The sequence below is a fragment of the Danio rerio genome, chromosome 23 (assembly GCF_049306965.1).
Source record: "Danio rerio strain Tuebingen ecotype United States chromosome 23, GRCz12tu, whole genome shotgun sequence".
NCBI lineage: Eukaryota > Metazoa > Chordata > Actinopteri > Cypriniformes > Danionidae > Danio > Danio rerio.
The window spans coordinates 47173108-47192500 of NC_133198.1; the positions used below are offsets into that span (position 1 = coordinate 47173108).

At 36.7% G+C, this 19393-nt stretch overlaps 1 long non-coding RNA gene across 1 annotated transcript in view; it reads right to left on the reverse strand.

Annotated features, from left to right (window-relative positions):
• The window catches only part of LOC141380572 (uncharacterized), a 55065-nt gene that overhangs the window by 22747 nt on the left and 12925 nt on the right, over nucleotides 1-19393 (reverse strand). Inside the window, exon 2 of the long non-coding RNA XR_012398814.1 lies at nucleotides 18512-18631. This is a non-coding gene — a long non-coding RNA (uncharacterized lncRNA). The remainder of the gene's footprint in view (nucleotides 1-18511; nucleotides 18632-19393) is intronic.

Genomic DNA, 19393 nt, shown 5'->3' on the forward strand with positions numbered 1-19393 from the left:
GACACAATGGACTCTATTTTGACGATCTAGGCGCAAAGTCTAAAGCGCAGGACGCAAAACCATTAAGGACGTGTTCAAACCCACTTTTGCTTTTTTTAAGGACGGATAAACACGCTCTGCACTCGGTGCACGGTCTAACAGGGTGTGTTTTGAGCATAACGTGCATTTAACCAATCGGTCTCATCTCTCATTCCCTTTAAGCGTCAGTTGTGTCACACCATGTCGCATTTGCTATTTATATGGTGGACTTTATAAGTGTAAACACTGAACGCTTCACTAGCGAGAAAACAGCAGAGCATCTGCAGTGCTTGGATAAAGAAAGAGCCTCCTCCATTTAAGCCATCCTCTCTTTACTTTTACTTAACTCCTTTGGTGGAGTAAGGAAACAGTGTTGTACGCACTCCACTAAAGACATCTATTAGCCTACAGATTTAATTTAGTTTGCTAGATGCAATGATTTGTTTCAAAACTATTTCTAAATTCAGTTCTAATCTCCAGCAAACGGATAAATAAACAATATTAACAAAGTGTGGTCAAACACTTCAGTTATATCCAAACACACGTCCTGTTCTTATGACCCATATGGTGATGCAGACATCTCTAAACGTCTTAAGGTGGACAAATCTAAACTTGTTTTTATAAAAAAAATATAAATATGCATATAACAAATAATACTAATAATACTAATAATAATAATAATAATAATAATAATAATAATAATAATAATAATAATAATAACAACATTATACAAATGCAAATTGTCATGAATAAACTGACAAAAGGTCCCCCTCCCCATCCTAAGAGCAGCTTTTATTTGGTCAATGACGCAATCTATTTCAGTTCCTCAAAACAGCAATGCATTAACAAAGCGACATAAGACACCTCCTTTATAGACCAGCAAACCCATGAGTCCACAAAGTGGCGCAGATGAATTTACTATTTAAACATTGTGGTGCAAAACATAAAAATTTATGTTATATACATAACATAAAACATAAAACAAATCACACCATGCACGTCTTGTGCCGGGTATATAATAGGGCCCAATGTCACTTCAAAAATTGTATTAATATAAGCAAAAAGTTTATGCGGGAAAATAATGTGAATTTCATTCATAATATAATTTTAAAACTTAAAATAAAAACAGTAATCCTTTTAAATTATTGCAAATATAAGGAACTGAAAAATAAAACAATTTTACATGTTGATTCCAAAAAAGTTAAACTTTTATTATAATTATCATTAATTAATTATTATTAATTTATTATAATTATTATATTTTTAACATATATTAAACCCCATTTATATCAATAAATAAAACTAATAATTGAAATTAAATCCAATTAAATTTAAACACTTCAATTAGAAAATAAACATTAAATATTTTTATAAAGACTTTTAAATGTTACAATTAAATTACTATGAGTATTTTATAATAATAATAATAATAATAATCTTTTAAATGTATAATTGTTTAATTATAGTCTAGTTGTACAACAAATAAATTACTTTTTAAAAGTATTTGTTCTCGTAAATTATGAAAGCATTATGAATATATTTTCATATGACTAAATGTTCAGTACTTTAAAATATTTTTTATTTAAATCCTAAAGATTTAATCCTAAAAAATCCTAAAAATTTTTTTTTATAAAAATAAATATTTAAATAATGATTGTTTTATCAATAATAATAATAATAATAATAATAATAATAATAATTATTATTATTATTATTATTATTATTATTATTATTATTATTATTATTATTATCATCGTCATTATTATTATTATTATTATTATTTTTTTTTATTATATTTTAATTAATATTTTTATTTAAATTATTACATTTGTTCTCATTTTTTTATAATGGCTAACTAAATTATTAAGTTAACCATCAAAGCATACTTATTGCATTTCATATTTAAAGATGACAATTAAGTTTCTCCTCAAAATTGATCCCATCACACTGTGAATATGAGCAGTAAGGCAGAGAGCCTAAACCGAAAGGTTTTGTAGGAGATATTTTAGCTTCTGCTAGGACTGAGATTAACAGCCGACAGAAGAATGAGTCACTGCGTCCCCTTCAGAAACGCACACAGACACTGCTGTTGATTTACACTGAACTGCGGTGAAGATCCAGCTTTACCCTGCATCACCACCACTGGTCATTAGAGCTCACGCTGAGTCCTGACCTTTCCTCGTGTTCACCCAGCAGAACAGACACTATTTCAGGAAGAGGTGTTTTTAACGCGCTCTGATTGGACTCAGAGTTTCAGGACGTGTGTTGCCCTCCAAACAAACCGAGATGCGTCTGGATTTACCCGACCACACACTGATTCAATCAACAAACCCAGCAAGAGCTGCGGGAGAATCAATGCTGGAGCGTCGACACCTCATCATCCGCTCTGTGAACCGCCGCTGCATTCGCAATCAGAGCCTCATGAGCAGAATGAAAAACACCAGCACTAAATACACCATTCAGCAAAACTAGCTTACTTAAATTCATTATCCTGCATTTAGTGTAACACAACCACACACACAGGACACAACACTCTAACAACCGGCTTACAATCATACAGAAAAACACCCATTCCACTTTGGATACTGCCTGCTACAACCTAGCAACAGCTTACAACACCATAGCAACTGGCCTGCAGTTACACAGCAATGCCAAAGAAACCATAAATACCATTTTACCAACCACCTGCAACACCCTAGCAACAACCAATCAACAGCCAACAACACCATAGCAACCACCCATAACACCCCACCAATGCTATAGCAACCACCCAAAAGACCTATCAACTGGCCTACAATCACACAGAGAAGCCAAACACTCATACTACTTTGGCTACCACCCGGTACACCCTAGCAACAATCTACAACATCCTTGCAACTGGCCTGCAGTCACACGGCAAAGCCAAAGAAACCATAAATACCACTATACCAACCAATTGGAACACCCTAGCAACAACCAATCAACAACACCCTAGCAACTGACCTGCCGTCACATCATAGCAACCACCGATAACACCCCACCAATGCTATAGCAACCACCCAAAAAACCCATCAACTGTCTACAATCACACAGAAAAGCCAAATACTCATATTTATGGCATAGCAACGGTCCAGAGCACCCTAGGGACAGGCCTGCATAGCAACGACAAAGCAACAATCCACAATACCTCAGCAACTACAGCCAGCCAGAATAGCCTTTTGACTTAGCAACCACCCAGATAACCTCAGCTTGCAAAGGCCTAGAAACTGCATAGTAACACCCTAGTAACCATTTAGAACCTATATAGCTACATAACAACCATCTCTAACACTCTGGGAACCTCCAAGAATACCCTAGCAACTGACTTTTAATCACATAACATTGCCACATATATCCACCCACAACATCGTACAACCCATTATAACACCCTAGCAACTGGTTTGCAATCCCTTAATGGCAGAGCACACTAGAGACTGGCCTGCATAGCAACGACAAAGCAACCATCTTCAATACCTTAGCAACTGCAGCCAGCCAGAATAGCCTTTCAACTTCCTACAGTATAGCAACCACCTGAAAACCACCCAGATAAACTCAGCTAGCAAAGCCCAAGAAACTATATGGTAACACCCTAGTAACCATTTAGAATACCCTAACAACCACACAGGAAATTTTCAACTACTTCAAACCGTGGGCCAACTCCTGAACAACTGGCCTGCAGTCACTCCATAACTTTATTGAAACTGCTTAGCAAGTTGCTATGTCGGTATTATGCGATTGCAACCATCCACAAGACCCTAGTAACTTTCTAGCAACCACCCAGAACACCCTAGCAATGGAACTATATAGCTACATAACAACAACCATCTTTAACACTCTGGAAACCTCCAAGAATACCCTAGCAACTGACCTTTAATTACATAACATTGCCAAATATATCCACCGACAACATTCTACAACCCATAATAACACCCTAGCAACTGGTTTGCAATACCTTAATGGCAGAGCACAATAGACACTGGCCTGCATAGCAATGAAAAAGCAACCATCTTCAATACCTTAACAACTGCAGCCAGCCAGAATAGCCTTTCAACTACCTACAGTATAGCAACCACCTGAAAACCACCCAGATAAACTCAGCTATCAAAGCCCTAGAAGCTGCATAGTAACACCCTAGTAACCATTTAGAATACCCTAACAACCACACAGGAAATTTTCAACTACTTCAAACTGTTGGCCAACTCCTGAACAACTGGCCTGCAGTCACTCCATAACTTTATTGAAACTGCTTAGCAAGTTGCTATGTCGGTATTATGCGATTGCAACCATCCACAACACCCTAGTAACTTTCTAGCAACCACCCAGAACACCCTAGCAATGGAACTATATAGCTACATAACAACCATCTCTAACACTCTGGAAACCTCCAAGAATACCCTAGCAACTGACCTTTAATTACATAACATTGCCACATATATCCACCCACAACATTCTACAACCCATTATAACACCCTAGCAACTGGTTTGCAATCACTTAAATGCCAGAGCACAATAGACACTGGCCTGCATAGCAACGACAAAGCAACCATCTACAATACCTTAGCAACTGCAGCCAGCCAGAATAGCCTTTCAACTACCCTTCAAACCACCAAGATCAACTCAGCTAAAAACTACATGATAACACCCTAGTAACCATTTAAAATACCCTAACAACCACACAGGACCTTAAACTTTTAAAACTGCTTCAAACTTGAAACTTAAACTCAAAAATACTGGTTAATTTTTATCTAGCCTACCTTAATTCAAGACCCGGGCACATCTTTCTACTGAAGCACAACGTTGTCTATCAAACTGATCTAATTAGATGTGTTTGGTGCAGTGTTGATTCTGACTGTGATGTTGGTCTGGAGGGTTTCAGAATGACAGATCAGGCTCTACAGAGAGCAGTGACACGCTGAAATCTTTCTATCTGTCCAGTCAGGAGGTCAGAGACTGGCTTCATCCATCTGAAAGACAAACGCACAGAGGCGGAGTGTGAAATAAACACATCACCTGCAGCCTCCAGAGCATCGCATCGCCCCAGAGTGCTTTGCTCCTGTATTTATTAGTGGTTCACTTGCAGACTAATATCATTCAGAGAAGGCAGCAGGTGCTCAACATGCTCCACAGGATTGTGTTTATGCACATACTGACTTTCTACGCGAGTCATTTCACAGTGCTATTTTATGGATTTATTTCTCATCCTATAAAAAATGTTTTATTTTTATATTTGGCAATAATTTTTATAAAATTATTGTTATTGACACGATTTCAAATTGTGTAATTTCAGAATTGGAAGAAATATATATATATATATATATATATATATATATATATATATATATATATATATATATAAATGTAAAAAATATATATAGCATGCAAAACAAAAGTAATAAGTTTTTAATTATATTAGATTTATTAGTAATTATCAAAATATCTTAAATATATAATTATAAATATAAAAATATATAAAACAATACTTATTTTTATTATAAACATTTTAACTGTAGATGTATATTAACTAATTATTCAATATTTACAACCAAAACCATTAAATATATATTGTAAATGTATACTTAGCATATTTAAATGATTTGACCCATTACACTTAATATATTAGTCTAATATAGCAGCAAAAAAGAAATTGTAAAAAATCTTATTACACCATAAAAATATGATGAAGTCATAACAAATGTTGCTGCTTTAAATAGGTTAATAAGTTTTACACTGGGGCTGCACAGCATATCGTTTAAGCACTGATAAAGTAATGTGATCATTCAAAATAGTCACATAGCAAGATCTCCAATATAGAGTTCAGTTTCAATTTATTTATTCCTCAGGTAATTATATGAGCAGCAGGCCCGGATTAAGAACTCAGGGGCTCCTGGGCACATTATCTTGTAAGGCCCCCTACCTGGCCGCACACCTATAATTGAATAAAAAAAAAAAATAAGAATAATATAATCATTTTTAAATAAAATTAATCTATAATTTGTTGCCCACATATTTAAATAAATGATATATAGTACTACAAAGATTATATAGTCTACAAAGATTGAACTTATTTTTCAAAGCATTGAATAAAAATACTAATAAAACTAGTGAAAATTTATGTTTTTTAGTATATATATATATATATATATATACACATACACACAGTTGAAGTCAGAATTATTAGCCCCCTTTTGATTTTTTTTTTCCTTTTTTAAATAGTTTCCAAATGATGTTTGACAGAGCAAGAAAATTTTCACAGCATGTCTGATAAATAAGATTTTTTCTAGAAGAAAAAAAATATTGTTTTATTTCGGCTAGAATAAAAGCAGTTTAGAATTTAAAAAAAAAACTATTTCTTGGGACAATATTATTAGCCCCTTTAAGTTAATTTGTTTTTCGATAGTCTACAGAACAAACCCTCGTTATAGAATAACTTGCCTAATTACCCTAACCTGCCTAGTTCACCTTATTAACCTAGTTAAGCCTTTGAATGTCACTTTAAGCTGTATAGAAGTGTCTTGAAAAATATCAAGTAAAATAATATTTACTGTCATCATGACAAAGATGAAATAAATCAGTTATTAGAAACAGGTTTTTAAAACTATTATGCTTAGAAATGTGATGAAACAATCTTCCCTCCATTAAACAGAAATGGGAAAAACAAAATTGGGGAAAAAAATAAACAGGGGTGCTAATAATATATATATATATATATATATATATATATATATATATATATATATATATATATATATATATATATATATATATATATATATATATATATATATATATATATATATAATTTTTTAAAGTGTATTTTAATGTATTGCTTTTACAAACTTATATAGCATACTATTGGCATGGCATATAACACACAATGCCTCTCCAATCCAGTTCTATGAATAGGAGTCTTTCATAATACACACACTCATTAATGGTTTACTGTCTGTCTCCTCCTCTCCCTGTATTCTCTCTCCTCGTGATGAAGAGTAGACAAACAGCATAGATCAACTTGATCATAAACCTAAAAGTATCCGAAATCACACACACACTATACCTCTTCTCTCCCGTCTCTCTCCTCTTCAGGGCCTTACTCTCTCATTATTAAACATTATTAAATACCCACGAGGCACTTGTGACTTTATATTACATTTGCATTATCTTTTAAAAATGTTTCCTTCCTGTTAAAAATAAATGTATATCCAGTCTGATATGTAATGAGGAGAAAAAAAGTGATGGTGGATTCGAACCAGGTTAATGATCAATCGCATCAAAAGATGTTGCTGTGTGCTTTACCAGGTGCGCCACTCAGGCTGTAATACCAATCCGCTCTTTACTCATGTTGTCTTTATCAATCAGGCATCGATGGGTGTAAACCGTAAACCGCTTATTCCAACTAGGTGCGCTATTTGCAATTAACCTGTGCCCATAAGGCCCATTGGTTAATCCGGACTATATGAGCAGTAACCATATTGTTGAGTGATTGTGAAGTTTACAGTTTTTCTTGATTGCTTTGATGCAGCCGTCAACTGAAACTCCACATTTTCATAAGAGTTAACACACAGGCTAAACAGCAGCACTTTTGCTTGCAAAATGCACATACCGTGTTTTTTATATTGGTTTGAAATATGACCATTGTACAAGAAATAAACGTGTGCATGATATACTGCTACAGCCCTATTAGTTTGCATATCATGTGCAGCGCACTGGATGAACGTGTATATTTCAGCGCTGTTGCTCCGGGCGCGTGTTTGCATTCGACCCGCGCTGATATTTCCTCTCTCCCGCCGCTTTGACGGATGGTCTGGAGAGACGGGGCAGACACGCGGTCGGTGACGGATGGCCTCTGCCAAACCCTGACACCGAGCCATTCAGCTAACAGAAATGATAGATGTTAAATCTAATTTTAAACACCCACAACTAAAGCGGGCCGGACAGGCGAGGCACGCGCTGACAGAGACGCGGCTGCGGAGCTCCGATAAACACACGCCCTCACCTGAACCCGCACTCTGACAGCTCTGATAAACACTGTAGAGAGCACAGAAAAACAGCAAGAATGAGGCCACAGGACTAAAACCAGTCCATATAATGTGGAGCACATTATAAACAACAACATTATACACTTACAGTCCACATGAATTCAAAACTAACCATATTGATGTGGTCAGCTCACATTGATAGCTGTGTGGTAAACAATTCATCTGTGCATGTCATTAAGAAAATAAAAGGTTTGCCCTTGGTTGAATAATTCCTTGCATTTATATAGCGCTTTTCTGGGCACTCAAAGCGCTTTACAGATAGGGGAATCTCCTCGTCCACCACCAGTGTGCAGCATCCACCTGGATAATGCGACGGCAGCCGTTTTGCACCAGACCGCACACCAGCTGATTGATGGAGAGGAGACAGAATGATGAAGCCAATTATCATATGGGGATGGTTAGGAGGCCATGATGGACAGAGGCCAGTGGGCAGATTTGACCAGAATGCCGGGGTGAAACCCCTACTCTTTTTCGAAGGACATCCTGGGATTTTTAAAGAGAGAGTCAGGACCTCGGTATAACATCTCATCCGAAAGACGGCGCTCACTGAGCAGTATAAGGCTGGGCAGTATATCAGGTTCTGGGGATATATCAATATGATTCCCCAACTCCATGCGGTATTATCCAATATCGTTCATATCAATATGGTTTGATGACACGCGCAGGGCTGGCGCATCCATTGAGGAAACCTAGGCGGCCGTCTAGGGCGGCTGAATAGAGAGGGCTACGTCCCTAAAACTACCCTCGCCACCCGCGCCCTCAGTTATATCCGTGTCTAGGGCAGCAGAATAGAGAGTGGTATTCCCCGACACTACCCTCACCACCCGCGCCCTCAGTTTTATCCGTGCCTAGGGCGGCAGAATAGAGAGGACAACGTCTCCGAAACTATCCGAAACAGCTTTTGGCAGCCTGATTCGAGATTTGATTGGACAGGAATCACAGGACTGATTTTTCTAATCCCCATAAACAAGAAACAAAGTAGTGACTTAAGGTTGAAGGAAAGTAGTGGAGTAAAAGTACAGATACTGCACTAAAAATGTACTCAAAGGAAAGTTAAAATACACATTTTTAAAACTACTTACTAAATACAATTCCTGAGAAAAACTACTCAACTAGAGTAATTTGAGTATTTGTAGTTACTTTACACCAGTGGAAATGATAAACTCATTTAAAAGGCATTCACCCCAACCCTTACCATCCTTCTCACACAATTAGTAGCCACGGGTTTAACCCTGCACAGAATAACCAACACAATCTCACGGCAATTCGTAACTTTTTCATTTAGTGGCTAATTCGTATGAATTCGTGCGATTTAATTTGTACAATTTAGTACGATTTGCTTATCCCCCAATGACGGTTGGGGTTAGGGGTGGGGTTAGGTGCCACGCCTCCTTTTTAAAATCGTACCATTTCTTACGACTGAACTCGTACGAATTCGTACGAATTAGCCACTAAACTGGCAAAACGTAAAATACTTACGTTTTCTCGTGAGATCAGGCTGGAATAACAGAACTGGAGAAAAAATGTGATTTACAGTAACTCCAAAATGAGTGCTAATAATGCGTTTTAACAATGCATTTCTAATGCATTTAGCAACTACTCATGATTCTCTAAACTCAAAGCTCAAATATGTCAAACATAAAAAGACTGTGTGTAATTTGCGAGTCGAGCAACAAGCATTTACCGGGAATGAGGGAACAGAACGACTTATTTTAAATCTGGCATCTGTTTGTTTAGGATGTGACAGACTTGTTGACTTCATCATCAAGCACATATACAACCTGCTCAGCTCAATATGCCACAAAATATGCTTGGGATTTCAGCCAAACCGCAGTTAGTAAATGCTGACTTATTAGTAGGATTTGAGATGCCAAAAATAAGCAAATACGGCAAAACAACAACACAGACATTTGTACTTGTGTGCACCAAGGATTTATTGATTTTATGTTTGGAGACTAAAGTGTTTGAGATTATCTGAACACGCATCCATCATCTGCGGTTCGCTTTAGTCATTCCATTATTTTCAGAGGCATTTCATATAATGGAAAACTCATTCATTCATTTTCCTTCAGCTTAGTCCCTTTTATTTATCAGTGGTCGCCACAGCGGAATGAACCGCCTACTTATCCAGCATATGTTTTCCGCTGTTTGTGCGGTAAAATCACAGTAGGTCTGATAATATTTTTTCTTTCTGAGAAAGTCTTTATTTGTTTTATTTCAGCTACAATAAAAGCAATTTTCATTTTTAAAAAAAGCATTTTAAGGACAATATTATTAGCTCCTTTAAGCTATATATTTTTTTCGATAGTCTACAGAACAAATCATCGTTATACAATGACTTGCCTAATTACCCTAACCTGCCTAGTTAACCCAATTAACCTAGTTAAGCATTTAATTGTCACTTTAAGCTGTATAAAAGTGTCTAGAAGAATATCTAGTAAAATATTATGTGCTGTCATCACGGTAAATATAGAATAAATCAGTTATTAGAAATGACTTATTAAAAGTATTATGTTTAGAAATGTGTGGAAAGAAAATCTGCTCTCCGTTAAACAGAAATTGAGGGAAAAAAAATAAACGGGGGGAAAATAATTCTGACTTCAACTGTAGGTAGGCAGGTAGGCAGGCAGACAGACAGATAGATAGATAGTAGGGCTGTGCAATTAATCGAAAATCCGATTTCGATTTCGATTATGGCTTCTAACGATTATGAAAAAAACATTAATCGAGATAAACGATTATTCCATTATTTACCGCCCCCTGTCCAGCTGTCCTCACTTGTTGCTCTTAAAAGCGTAAAAGACCGCATGCTTATGTGTGTGCGGCGCGCAGACAGTCAGAAGCATGCAGTCTGCACTTGGTCTCATTCGCACATTGTGACGAGCAGTGAGCACACACATCTAAAGTCATTAACGTGAGCGCTGTAATGTTCAAATAGGTGTCGAAACGTGGTGTTTAGTGATTATTCATATTAACCCTCATTTGTGTAATAAACAAACGAGTTGAGAATCAAAAGACACGTGAAAGAGAAACCATTAAAGTGACAGAGCACATCTGCCGCCTGCTTTTTCATGATAAATAAAACTAGAAAATCCCTCTCTGCTCTTGACTACTTTTGTAGCTAAAGTGTTTTTCTTACGGTGAAGATGCTTAAAGCACAGTTTGTTTCATATTTTTATTCTATTGTATTTATTTCTCTTTCCTTTGCAGGGAGGAAAATAATATATGCAGTTGAAGTCAGAATTATTAGCCCTCCTGAATATTAGCAACCTTTTCCCCCCAATTTCTGTTTAATGGATTTCTGAACATAATAGTTTTAATCATTTATTTCTAATAACCGATTAATTTTGTCTTATAGATATGATGACAGCTCATAATATTTTAGTAGATATTTTTTTTAAATAAAAACATTCAAATTCAAAGTGTGATTCAAAAGCTTAATCAGGGTAATTAGGCAAGTCATTATATAACAATAGTTTCTTCTGCAGAAAATCAAAAATATAATAATATTGACCTTAAAAGAGGTTTCAAAATATTTAAACCTGCTTTTATTCTAGCCAAAACAAAACAATTAAGCCTTTCTCCAGAAGAAAAATAGAGGAAATACTGTTAAAATTCCTTGCTCTGTTAAACATCATTTAGGAAATATTTATTTTAAAAAATTCTCAGGAGCGCTAATAATTTTGACTTCAACTAATAATCGTTTGGAATAATCGTGATTACAATTATGACCAAAATAATCATGATTATGATTTTCCCCAAAATCGAGCAGCCCTGACAGACAGACAGACAGACAGACAGACAGATAGATAGACAGACAGACAGACAGACAGACAGATAGACAGATAGATAGACAGACAGACAGACAGACAGACAGACAGAATATGATGAGTATTTATTTTGGCAAAAGAAAGTATTTTTCAAAATATTCAATAATAAATTTTCAAATATAAAATAAATATATATTTTGGACAGAATTCGGTGTAAAATGCAAGTTGACATTAATAAAGATACACAGACCTACAGATTTATTTTATTTTTAGAGTATATAACCATGGACGGCAGCTGTTGTTTTTGATCAACAGCCACAAAACTACATAATGAACGCTGTGAGTTTGCGTCAGGATGATGATACATATGGGGAAACATGTCCCTAGTGAAACTAAAACATGTAGCAGTAATAGGTACTAGTGATGGGAAGTTTGGATCATTTTACTGACTCAGATCTTTTAGTCTCATTCATCGAGATGAACAAATCTTTTTTCGATTCATTTCGTTCATTTGGTTCAATTTGCCAAAAATATTATTAAATGTTACGAATTGCTTCCAAACACATCTACAACTAGCCCAAAAGGTTGATCACACGACAAATAAGTCATCAATAGAATACTGTAAGAAGGAGAAAATAATAATTCAGTGTTGACCTGTTTTTTTGTCTACGAGGGTATTGTTGTCTCTTTGCTCAGCTCCCCTCTTCATGTCTTCAAATGTCAGTGGTTCGTTCACGTTACACTTAGTCACATAGAATCTTAACCAATGTACACAGACTGAGTCCATAGGAGCCATGATAATTAGTTCACCTTTCAAGTCTTCTGGTTCTTGAGTCATCCGTTCATCATGTGACAAAATGACTCAAACCCAAAGACTCGAGAGGTGAACTGTTCAATTCTTCTTCCGCATATGATTGGCTTCTGCCTTTCCGCGATAAATGACTCAAAAGACTTGAAATGAACGATACCACCAGCACAAATGTGTGCACGCACGGATGAACGAATCAATTCCTGAGAAGACTCGTAGCTCGAGTCATATTGAAGATTCGTTCAAAATTAACGAATCGTTCATGAACGACCCATCACCAATAGGTACTTTTTATCCAAGGACATTGTGGCTGTACTTTTTTACTTTTACTTAAGTACAAAAGTATAATCAGTTCTTCAACTTTTACCGAAGTTGTTTTAAACATGAGTTAACATACTTTTGCCATCTCTGATGTGGAGATCACGAGTTATTAAAAGTCAAGAAAACAAGAGAGAAAGATATTTCTGAATGCATGGCCTCACAGGACTTTCATAAATATATTTAGGATGCACTTTTTTAGATTAACAACTTTACATTTAAGGACAGCAACTGTAGTGGTTTTCTTTGTTTTTCTCTTACTAAATCACAGTCCAGCATGCACAGTAACACCAGTCCTGCTCCTTTCCAGCCCACACACAGGGATGCCAAATGTAGTGGTTTTCTTTGTTTTTCTCTTACTAAATTAAACTCAGTCTGGAGGTTATGAATATCAGAAGAGTATACTTTATTGTCGACAACAAAGGAGAACTTTCAGGAGACCCCCAGTAGCATCTCTGTCTGAAAAATTCTGTCTCACTGATGTTCTGTTCTGGTTATATACTTCTTTTGCAACTATTTTTCCCTTTGATCTACATATGTCACACCAATTCCACCTAGGTTAACCCCTGACCCCAAATTCCACCTAGGTTAACCCCTGACCTCAATTTCCACCTTGGTTAACCCCTGACCCAAACCTGGTAACTATATAACTTATCCATTTCTTGTGATATGGTAATTCTTCTAATGGTCTGCAAGTCTAGAAGCAGATTATACACATACAATTTGAATATATAGATTAACTTCACACTTTAAAGAATATAAAATCCACTTCACAACACTGCAACTGCAAATAAGATATTTTCTACAACACATCTACTTTTCAAAAAAATCTTTTTGATGAACAAAACAACTCAAAAATGTGTGAATAAGTGCACTGAAGCTGACTGGAACACAACTCTGCAGCACTTTAGCCTTACAGGAGCAGCACTGAACACCCCTGGGCGACAGAATAAATGAAATTCATGGCAAAATACAAGTGCATGTGTCTTTTATTTCACTCCTTTGATTGGTGCAGGGGAAAAAAACGACCTGATGAAGTGTAAAATGCCGCAAAGTCACGCTCGTATCGAGGGCATTTATTCAGGGCAAATGCATTACAATGAACGCTACTCAACTTTGCTGCCAGCTCGAGTATTGAAGGCGTCCATCAATCAGAGCAGCGGGAGAGATTTGAGCCGCGGTTTCTCTCCATCCGTGAGCGGTGCTAAATCACCGCGCTCCATCCAAACGCACAGGGGGAAAAAGTACAGTCGTTTCAACACATCAACAGAAAAGATGGTGTCAGAACGACCTGACAAAAGACAATGAGAAAACCGCAGGCTGGGAAATATCAGAGTTTTTAATAATAGCCCTCAAATGATCAGAAAACCATAGAGGAATAGACCATAGAGTTGACATTGTGACAAAAATGTAAAAAAAAAAATTACTACATAAGTTTAAGGGGACTTTTATGCCCCTTTTTACAAGATAAAAATAAGAGTGTGAAGTTTCAGCTCAAAATACCAGACAGATAATTATAACTCTCTGAAACTGACCCTTTCAGGCTTTGTTCCTAATTGTGGTGTTTTGGTGACTGTCGCTTTAAATTCAAATGAGATTGTGCTCTTTTTAAAAGAGGGCGGAGCTACGGATGCCTGTGGGTCAGCATAGAGGCAGATTCAAAACAGGCATAACATTCTATGCTAATGAGGGAGAGATGGTCACTAGTGGGCGGGGCTTTGCCGCTTGGAGGATGTCAATCAAAGTGTTTCAGCAGACTGTGTTTAATCAAATAAATTATTGAATTCTGCTGTCTTCATTGGTTTCAAAAACACAGATTTTCACCTTTCACAGCACTCAAGGACACCTTACAGTATGTGACAGGCACATTATAAAAGCAAGACAGAAGAATAATAAAACATGGTATTAATCCAGAAAATCATTAAAAGCAATCCAGAACAGAAAGGTTTTGACCCGGAATTTAGAATTGGAGAGAGTCCACCTGACCAACGTCTAACGGCAGGGAATTCCATAACATGTCAAAAATATAAATTAAGCATTAGGTGGTTAAAACGCTGCAGAATTGTGAAAATATGACACGTCTTTCTCAGCGGATTTAAGTTAGTTCTTGTTTTCGATAAAAAAAATAAAAAATAGCACTTTTCCGACAGTCCCCTACTGACAGCTCTGCTCAGCGCAAGCTATTGCAACTGCTTAAAGCAGTGCTCGTAATAGAGTGAAAAAAAGAAAAAGACAGCTGTAAAACATAACCTGCTTTGTCTTTTAGTACATAACTGTCAACTGTCCTGTTTTCCCAGGATTCTCCCGTATTTTACAGTTCTATCCCGCTATGATCCCGTAAAGGTATTTTCCCGTATTTCTCCCGTATTTTCAGTCTTTCTCTGAAGGGTGGCAAATAAACATTAAAGAGCCGAGCCTCCCTATACGCAACCCATACCGCCGAACCACCAGGGGCCGCCCCTCGCTCCTAAAGGATAGTCTGTTCTGTGCTTTCGCTTTGTTTAGGCACAAAAACACTTTGAAATAAACATAAAAACGGCGTGATTTCCCTTTTTTTCATTATAAGCGTCGTCTCCCCTTCATATGCAATCTTCAAAACAATCATAGCGCTGCAGGACTGTCAGCTGAAGCGTTTCAAAGTGATAAATAGACTGTGTCCCAAACGGTTTCTATACTCGTGATTTGAAGCGGATCAAAAGTCTGGGTTTTGGGTGCGTGTTTAAACAGACATATACACATAATTAATAATATTATTATCTAAAGATGTTGATATGGGTGGGTTTTTTTTTTTCAATTTAGTCCTAAATAAGCATAAACAGTGAGGAAAGCAGTCAAATGATTTCGTTTTAACATTGGATGTATGCATTTTTAAAGTGACACCTCTGTTAATGTAATCAAATAAAAAAAAAATCAAAATAAATCATTAATTCGTTGCTCTTTAATCAGAATGTGTGAGTTATACAGTGAAGAAACGGCTAATGAGATTTGATTCTATTTCATTATAATAGCTATAAATATTAATAAGTTGAACTGTTTGCTAATGTATTTGCTGCTAATGTTAACTATTTATATTTTATTGTAAATAATAATAATAAAACATATTACTGACCTTTGAACTGTTTATTTACAATGGACCAGCTCCAAATTACCATATTTAGTAATTTGGGGATTTTTTTTTAAAGGAGGTCGGGGGGGATCCCTTGTTATGGTAGGCATATCCCTTATTTTCACATCCCAATGTTGACAGGTATGTTTTAGTAGGAAACACAGTTTAGATCTTTTTAGGGTAAGAGTTTGAGTTAATGTCGTCTATCACTGAATGTGTCATGAATACCGAAAACAAAACCAACTTAACCCCGCTGTCTTTCTCTGGCTTAGCGCAAGACACAAAACATCAGCAGAAGGGATTTTACGGTTTTACTTCAAAACAAAACAAAATTCTGTAGTGATTTACCCAGCTGTTGCTTCCTTCAGCATCATACCCATCTTTGAGGCTCTGAACTCTGTATCAGTAGCCCCTTTCACACAGTGATACCGGTAAATATATGGAAAATTTCCGGAACGACTTAACCGGTATATTCTAAAAAAGTGCTGTTCTAACAGGCGAGGACGTTACGGAAATTTTCCGGACAAGAGCATGCACACATCCATTCCAAAATACCGGTAAATTCTGACATTAACCAGAAATTACCTCTAAACAGCTGCGCTTGTATTTGTAAACATTTGACTACATCACAAACTCTGTGGATGAATTTCAGTATAGTGAACAACTTCGATGAAAACATATAGAAGAACACTTTCGCATGTCGAGATGTACATGACGTGTGTGTGCTGGCGCTTCGGGCTGTTTCATGGGCACACGCAAAGCTTGAAGGTAAACAACGGTTTATCATAAGCATCTTATCGATAATTAATTACACCGTTGGCATTAAGATGAACATATAATATAAAGGTCTGTATGTGTGAAAGGGGCTAGTGTGTATCAGTAGCCCCTTTCACACAGTGATACCGGTAAATATCCGGAAAATTTCCGGAACGACTACCGATATATTCTAAAAAACGCTGTTTACAAAGGCGAGGACGTTACGGAAATTTTCCAGAAAAGACCGTTCACACATCCATTCCAAAATACCGATAAATTCTGACATCATTTACCACAAATGAGCCTTAAACGGCTGCGCTTGTGTTTGTAAACATTTGACTACATCACAAACTCTGTGGATGATCAGTATTGTGAACAACTTCGATGAAAACATATGGAGGATCACTTTCGCATGTTGAGATGTACATAATAAGTGCGTGTGCTGGCGCTCACAGGCTGTTTTACAGGCACATGCAAAGCTTGAAGGTAAACAATCAGCGGCTTATCATAAGCATCTTATCAATAATTATTTTCACAGTTGGCATTAAGAAGAACATATAAACGTTATCTGACTAACTTCTAGCAGCTAAATGCATCTGGGAAAATATTCAAAGGCTTTTATTCTCATAAACCGCGCGGACGTGAATGCGTCTGACTGTTCTGATTGGCTAAAGCAGGTGTCTCACGTCAGCACGTTCTAGAAGTGCACGCGCTCTTTCCGGCAATCTTTCCTCTGCGTTCACACAGCGCAGCAGTCCGGCAAATTACTGGTAATGTTTAAACTTCTCTTTCCGGAAAATAGCCAGAACGAATTTACCAGTATTTTCAAAAAGGGCCTGTTCACACATACAACCTTAAATTACCAGCAATTTTCCGGAAAGGTCTGTATGTGTGAAAGGGGCTAGTGTGTATCAGTATCAGTAACTCTGTATGTAAGTAAGAGACGGAGAGAGGCCGTGTTCACTCCGCTCCACGATGAGCTTAAGTGTTCTATTTTAATCAAACGTCTCGAAATTATGAAATTCGTTGCCAGCGCTTTTAGTAATCGATTCTTATCGATTTAATCGATTCGTTGTTGCAGCCCTAGCTAAATTACATACTAAGCCATAACCATGAGGCAAGGTTAGAATTGTAAAAAAATGAAAAATATGTAAACATGACAGCAGATTCTGTACTTCTTGTGACTCAAAAAACTGTAATGTAATTATCTTTTTTTAAACTGTTGCTGTTTTTTCTAATTCGCACATCATAATTGAGAAAAACAATGTGTTTGGGGTTAAAGATCAGTGCAAAAAGCTCTAATAACAGCCTTAACTAGCAAAATCATGCAAAATAATCATTAATCAGTGACTAAATTTGGTATTGCGCTAAATTAGCACCAGCAGAGTATAATTATACAGCTAGACCCACAAATTCAGGTCCCTCAAAAATGACCCAAGCAATAAATTAGCAGTTAAACAAACGTTGATATTTATTCCTTCTTATTTTTGTAAATGCTACTTTCGTTTCCACCGGTTTAGAAAACTTGGCAGAAAATTAAGCCTTATTTTTTTCTCTCATGGAGATGCAGGCAGCGTGAAATTAAAGGCAAGGAGTTCTGGCTCTAATATAAATGCATTTCTCATCCAGGGTCGCAGCTCATCCTAAGCAGCAGAACTTGATGTGATTATATGTACTTTACCCTCAGAAGAAAAGCTGCTTCCACCTTCACTTTCCCAGAGTCACTGTTCATTATCAGAGAAGATGAACTCATTCAGGCCATCAGGGTAAATGCGGCCAAATAAACACCTCACGACTGCATCTAGAAGACATCAAAATAGACATTGTTAATGTTTTTGTACTTATTTTGAAGGACATTTCTGTAATATTTAGTAACAAAGTAACTGGCTTTTAAAATGACATACAGCTTCTCAAATGAAACTGTGATAACTCTATCAAGCCTCTTCAACTGCTCCAGAATGCAGCAGCACGAGTGGTCTTCAATGAACCTAAAAGAGCACATGTCACTCCGCTGCTAGTCCGTTTGCACTGGCTGCCAGTTGCTGCTCGCATCAAATTCAAAGCTCTGATGTTTGCCTACAAAGTGAGTTCTGGCCTTGCTCCTTATCTGCTGTCACTTCTGCAGATCTATGTGCCCTCCAGAAACTTGCGTTCTGTGAATGAACGTCGCCTCGTGGTTCCATCCCAAAGAGGGAAGAAATCACTTTCGCGAACGCTCATGCTCAATCTGCCCAGTTGGTGGAATGAACTCCCTAACTGCATCAGAACAGCAGAGTCACTCGCTTACTTTTAAGAAACCACTAAAAACTCAACTATTTAGTCTCCACTTCACTTCCTAATCTGCAGTTGCCTCTCTGAATATCACACTAACTGTACCCAAAAAAAAAAAAAAAAAAAAAATACTAATACTACTAATACTTCCCTTCTTAGACTTTACAGACCTGAAACTTGCCTATAGCACTTATTCATTGTTGCTCTTATAGTTGTGTAAATTGCTTCCTTGTCCTCATTTGTAAGTCGCTTTGGATAAAAGCGTCTGCTAAATGACTAAATGTAAATGTAA